Consider the following 7,134-nt stretch of genomic DNA (forward strand, 5'->3'; position numbering starts at 1 on the left):
GACAAAAGGATGGAGTCTTTACTCTACTACCAATGGTAAAGTTTTTTAAAACATTTAATAAATGTTAAGAATCATCATCATCACCATTATTATTATTATGCTTTTAACGATAACAGATTATTTCCTGAGAAAGGAAACAGTGAGCATTCAAAGGATTAGCAAGTAGAGGAAGATAACACACCACCTTGTGGAATCAAAGGGCTCATGAGAAGAAAGCTGTAAGTGGGAAGGAGACCCTACACCAGCCTAACCATCCTGCCTCTTTTAAGAGGTACACATGGGCTGGAAGTGTCAGGAGCATCTTCCCAAACTCCCCATCCCACCCCAACTTCCATGAACCAGACATTTATCAAGCAACCCGAGAAGCCATCCATCAACATGGACAAAAACATGGTCTCTGGAGTCAGACTGCCTGAGCTCAGATCCTTGCCCTGTCTCTTAGTGACTGTGTAACTTGGGAAAATTCCCTCATCCTGCTGTACTTCCATGTCCCATATATAAAACGAGTATAATTATCATAGTAGTAGCTTACCTGATAAGGTAGATATGAGAGTTAAATCAAATAACTTAATCAGTTAAATTAAATATATAAGAAGCAGCTATGCAATCACTACTTTCATGTTGTAAATGCTGACACTGTTATAATTAGTGCGATTATTAGTATGTGCTAGGCAATAAAGCATAATTCCTGCTCAAAATCTAGTAAATGAAAAGACAGTTACGGAGATAAGTGCAGTGGTGGCACAGATGAAGGTGAGGGGCAAAATGCATTCTGGAAAAGTAATATCCAAGTTGACTTTTTAAGCAATTAGCAAAAGGAGTAAAGGTGAGGGCATTCTAGAAAGAGAAAACTGCTCAAAAGGAGGAGATCTGACATGACATGGTGCTTTGGCAGCTGTTCGTAACTAAAGATGGTGGGAGAACAGAATAGGAGGGAAAGGAACTGAAGGGGTGGGTACATGGTGCCTTAAATGCCAAGTGAGAATCCAGATCACATTCTCAGTTACGGATTTCAAGAAGGGAGTGACATGATAAGACCTGCATCCATCCAAGATGGCTTGAAAGAAGTGTCGAAGGTGGGTTGGAAGCGGGGTTGAGAGGACCAGCAGGGGAGACCTGTTAGGAGACTGTTTTAGGAATTCAGAAGAAAGGATGAGTGAATAAGATGAGGTGTTAGGGATGGGGTAAAAAAAATATCAAAATATCAAATGAAAGTGTGATGATTTGGAAACTGATTAAATCAAGGAGGTAAAGGGAAAGGAATAGTTAGGGAAGATGCCCAAGTTTCAGGTTCGGGCACCTAAGTGGGTAGAGGTGCATTCACAGAGATGGGATAAGAAGATCTGGAGTGGGGGGGATTTAATTTAGTAAAAGTTAAATATATATACTCCATCAGTATGCATGTGTGCACACACACACAAACACACACACATAGGGATACAGCTGAGGTTGCACACAACCTCAATTAAGATTACAGTGAAACTGAGATATCAACGTATTGCTGATAGGGTAAGAATTGGTACAACCATTTGGAAATTACTTGCACCATATTACTGAACCATTTTGGAAGGTTTTAATTACTCTTAGAAGAAAGCCCAACTCAACCGACTTAAACAAAGACAAACAAATATAAAAAAACTTTGCACAAAAAAGGAAACCATCAACAAAACAAAAAGGCAACCTACTGAACAGGAGAAGGTATTTTCAAATGATATGTCTGATAAAGGTTTAATACTCAAAAATATATAAAGAACTCAATATCTTAAAAATCAGACAACCCTTTTAAAAATGGGCAGAGTACCTGAATAGATAATTTTCCAAGGAAGACATAGTGACGGCCAACAGGCACATGAAAAGATGATCAATGTCAATAGTCATCAGGGAAATGCCCTGATCAAATCACAACTATAATGAGGTACCACCTCACACCTGTCAGAACAGCTATCATCAAAAAGACAAGAAATAACAAGTGTTGGTGAGGATGTGGACAAAAGAGAACCCTTGTGCACTGTTGGTGGGAATATCAATTGGTGCAGCCACTGTGGAAAACAGTATGGAGGTTTCTCAAAAAACTAAAAATAGAACTACCATACTATCCAGCAATACCACTCCTGGGTATATACCTGAAGAAAACAAAAACGCTAATTCAAAAAGATATATGCACCCCAATATTCAAAGCAGCATTATTCTCAACAGTCTAGATATGGAAGCAACCTAAGTGTCCATCAACGGATGAATGAATAAAGAAGATGTGGTATTACTCAGCTATAAAAAAAAGAATGAAATTTTGTATTTTGAGATAAAGTGAATGGACCTGGAGGGTATTATGCTTAGTGAAATAAGTCAGACAGAGAAAGACAAACACTGTATGTTTTCACTTATATGTAGAATTTAAAAAATAAAACAAACCAACAAATATAATGAAACAGACTCACAGATACAGAGAACTAGTAGTTATCTTAGGGGAGGTGGTGGGGGAGAGGCAAAATAGGTGAAGGGGATTAAGAGGTAGAAACTACTAGGTATAAAATAAGTAAGTTATAAGGATATAATATACAACACAAAGAATATAGTCAATATCTTATAATAACTTTGTATGGAGTATAATCTATTAACTATGTTGTACACCTGAAACTAATATAATATTGTAAGTCAACTATACTTCAGTAAAAAAAAGTTGGAAAATGCTTTTTTCAAGTCTGCATAAATTTAATCTTATGCCAAACAAATAAACATATTTTTTAAAACCCTGTAATTTCACATGACAAGAATTGCAGAAGGAGAAAAGTTTAAGGGTTGGTTTATTCAGTCATTCAAAGTGTAATAAAGATCGAGGTTCTTTCTGTCTTTCTGCTCTGCCATCTGTATGTTTGTTAGTTCTCCTCATCATCACATGATGACTGCTATAGCTCCATGCATCACATCTTTACCCACCAATAACTAGAAATGCTGGCGGGATGGCGGAGACTATCTCTTCCTTGAAGCTTTTTTTTTTTTTTTTTTTCCGGTACGCGGGCCTCTCACTGTTGTGGCCTCTCCCATTGCGGAGCACAGGCTCCGGACGCACAGGCCCAGCGGCCATGGCTCACGGGCCCAGCCGCTCCGCGGCACGTGGGATCTTCCCGGACCGGGGCATGAACCCGTGTCCCCTGCATCGGCAGGCAGACTCTCTACCACTGCGCCACCAGGGAAGCCCTAAAGCTATTTTTAAAGCATAAGAAATTGTTCCCTGAAATCACCCCTGCAGACTTCCCCTCACCTATATTGAAAAAGCTATATAATATTTCCACATTTGTTGGGTTAAAAAGTACCCTTACACTGGGGATATTTTAGATTGGATTTCTACATGACCCTACCAAAGAAAGTGTTTTTAGTTTTTTGGGTTTTTTTCCTGACTTCTACTAAGCCTTGTAGATGTCTTCAGCACATTGGTTTTTTTCGATTTCTTTGTGGAAAACAGTCAGCTAATCCAGCTTTTTATGCCTGAGATCCAGAAGATGTACACCTGGGGAAGGCCACTGAACTTGAATTAGTCTTTCCTGTTTCTGAGTCTTCTTGCACAACAGTCTTCCTCCTGTGTATGACCCTGAGGTCAACTGTCATCCTGAAATGTTTATAAATACAATGTGAAGAAAAGCACGAGGTCACAGCCCAGGATAAACCTCACGCCATGTCTTTAGGACTGTTGCCATAGCAGACATGTATGCAGGATTGAAAAACACTCTTGAGTCAAAGGACTCTTATACGGTCCAGAAGCTGCAGAGCACCTGGCGTGTGGAACATACACATCACAGAGCATGGGGACCAGCCTCAGTCAGAAGCCCCTGAAAAGAGGGGAAGCTTCTTTTTTGAGTTATGTATGCTCCTTCGTCCTCTGTCACTCACCTTGTCTTCAGGAGAGAACCGGGGAGTAGAGGGGAGAGAGATTTGGTAAACGGCCAATGAGACAGCAAAATTGCAAAGACATTTTACTCATAATATTCATTCTTAAAAATGGTGGGAAATTAATGCTTCAGTGTAGGACAGGGGGGTTGTTGATATTCTTTCAACAGTTATGTAAAGACATCTAGAAGAGTTAGGCTGGCTATTGAGGGGTGGTGGGGTTCAGGGAAGAGGGACTGGCCCTTGGGCTTTGTGCCTTTCTGTGCCCTCCCTTGTCCTCTTGTCTGGGTTGAGTGGGTTCTGTGTGAAAATTTCCGTTGTCTCCAGAGCAGCGGTCCTTACTTGCTTTTGCGTGACAGAGAATTAGGATAATCTGGGGAGGGGATGGGGCTTCTCCCCACATAAATGCCCATATTCGTATGAACACACACTCTTGTACCTGCTTTTGAGGTCATTGGGGGGCCCCCTGAAACTCATAAATTAGAGTGTCCACGTAACCCCAGGTTGAGACTCCTTCCCCTAGAAAGGGCTTGCAGGTGAGAACTTCAGTGGAGGAAGCAGTGAGTGAGCTGGTTGGGGGTTGCTCTTGGCTCAAAGGGTAGTTAAAGGAAACCCAAGGTTCCTTTCTGTGGTGTCCCTATCTACTCCTCCCGCACCAAAAATCTTACACTCAACCCTAGACATCTTGGCATCTTCCCATTCTAGCCACTGCACTGAATGTACTCAAATTCTCTTATTATTCTATTGGGTTTAAAGTCTACACACTATTCAGATGTCCAGATAGGTAGTATTTTCCCATATTTCATTGATTCCAAGTCCCATACATTTTTCACCTTTTTCATATCCCTGCAATTGGAATGAAGCTTACAATAGAAATAAATGAATCGAGATTTTAACATATCTTTCTGAGTAACACAAAACAAGCAGACAAGATAATGAGTAAGTACATCAAAGATGTAAACCATAAGATTGTAAACCATAAGATTAATGCGTTCAATCTATTAGGCATACATAGAACAATAAAACAAATGACTGCAGAATATATGTTCTTTTTGAGTATACATGTAGTACTCACTAAAATTTACCAAATGCTGGGTGATAAAAACAAATATCAACAAATTTCATAATACTGACAACAAAGTATGTTGTCTGACCACAGTGGAATTATGCTAGAAATCAAAGATTTAAAAAACACTAGAAAATTTCCAAAATTCTAGAAATTAATCAATACAATGATGAATATTCCATGAGTCAAAGAAGAATTTACACCCAAACAAAACATTTCTGTCTGGCCTTCAAAGGTTCCCCACCATCTGAATCCTCCCTGTGCATCCAATTCTGTTCCCACCTCACTCCAACTCTATGTTCAGAATTTTTTATTCACTAGCAACAAAATATACAGAATACTGTACTGCTCCTAGAGTCTATTACAATACTAACCTTTATTAGAAAAATACAATACTAATATTTATTAGAAAATAAATGCTAACTCTGTGCTTCGGGAGAATAGCAGAATTCCACTTTGGGATACACGCCTCTGGGAAAACACTTTAAAGAACTGTTAGACAAAGCTGGGACACAGGGTTTTGTCTGGCATGAAAGCAGTTGAGACAGCCTTTATTATGCAGACAATTGTTCTGTCGGATGAAATAATAATAATTTTTCTGCCTCCCCCCACTCCCCAGTCATGTTCTGAGAAATGAAAATTTGGGGAATACTGAAAGAGAGACCTTCAAAAGAAGAGGTGGGAGAGGAGCTGAATACAGAGGGAGGATGATCTACGAAATCATGGCCACGGGTCAGGATCTAAATGGCAACCTCCTCTGGGATGGAGACACAGATAACAGGGAAATGAGTTCCAACTCAGTAGAGGGAGTAGATGTGGGTTTCCCTGGCTACAGAGAGGATGTGCAGAGAATGACATTAGCACACAGAAAGAAGGGGAGAGTGGGAGAGACAGAGTAAGAGAGTAGGAGAGACCTGAAGACCAGTGTCATTTGATACCCTGGGAATGACTCATGGGCTTTGAGGGCGGGTGGTAGTGGGTACAGAGAAGACAGCAAACAAAGGAAGGATAAAGACCAGGGATAAGGAATTCAGGAATGTGGAGTATCTGAAAGAAGTTTCTTCCCTCCACTTCTCTAAACAACTCTCAGTGGTGTTGGGATATGGAAAGGGAAGTATGACCCAGAAGTTGGAGGGCTTAGAGGCAACGGAGCTACAATTTGTAGTTATATCTGATTTTGAATTTTTTAGTTTTGCTTTATGTATCAACCTCATTTCTCCAAGTAGATTTTTAGCTCCTAAAAGAAGACCAGATTTTGCCATTTCTATCTAATCTCTCTATCTATATACACAGAGAGATAGATATACACATATGTATATGTGTGTGCATGTTATTTATATACACACATATACTTGTGTATATGTACATATACACATATGTATATAAACACACACACACACTCATATCTATATCTTTTAAAGGTCCCAATCCCGATTAATTCACCTTGTACATGAAAGGCCATCTCCGATATATTGCGAAATAGCTCGGAAAAGAAAGATTCAGCAACCATTGCTTTTGTGCCTATTTTGTTTCAAATTACTTCTTTATTGCTGGGAGGCAAATCTTCCCAGTTTTTGTAGCCAATCTTTGCTGTGTTATGATTTTTAAATGGAAATCTCCAGTCACTATGATTGTACTTCACAGCTTTTATTTTATGTGTAATTTCTTTTTAAGCACATATATAGATTTCCTTTAAAATGTGGAGTCTATGTAGCTTTTAAACAGGTATGATAGGGACCTTCCCTGGTGGTGCAGTGGTTAAGAATCCGCCTGCCAATGCAGGGGACATGGGCTCAAGCCCTGGTCCGGGAAGATCCCACATGCCGCAGAGCAACTAAACCCATGTGCCACAACTATTGAGCCTGCACTCTAGAGCCCGCGAGCCACGACTACTGAGCCCGTGCACTAGAGCCCATGCTCCGCAACAAGAGAAGCCACCGCGATGAGAAGGCCAAGCATCACAACGAAGAGTAGACCCCGCTCAACGCAACTAAAGAAAAAGCCCGCGTGCAGCAATGAAGACCCAACACAGCCAAAGATAAACAAATTAATTAATTTAAAAAAATAAACAGGTATGATACACTTCTTGGGTTTTTTTTGTTTTAGTTTTTTTTTATTAATTAACTTATTTTTTGTCTGTGTTGGGTCTTCGTTTCTGTGCGAGGGCTTTCTCTAGTTGCGGCAAG

Source organism: Lagenorhynchus albirostris, chromosome 14 (genome assembly GCF_949774975.1).
Source record: "Lagenorhynchus albirostris chromosome 14, mLagAlb1.1, whole genome shotgun sequence".
Taxonomy (NCBI): domain Eukaryota; kingdom Metazoa; phylum Chordata; class Mammalia; order Artiodactyla; family Delphinidae; genus Lagenorhynchus; species Lagenorhynchus albirostris.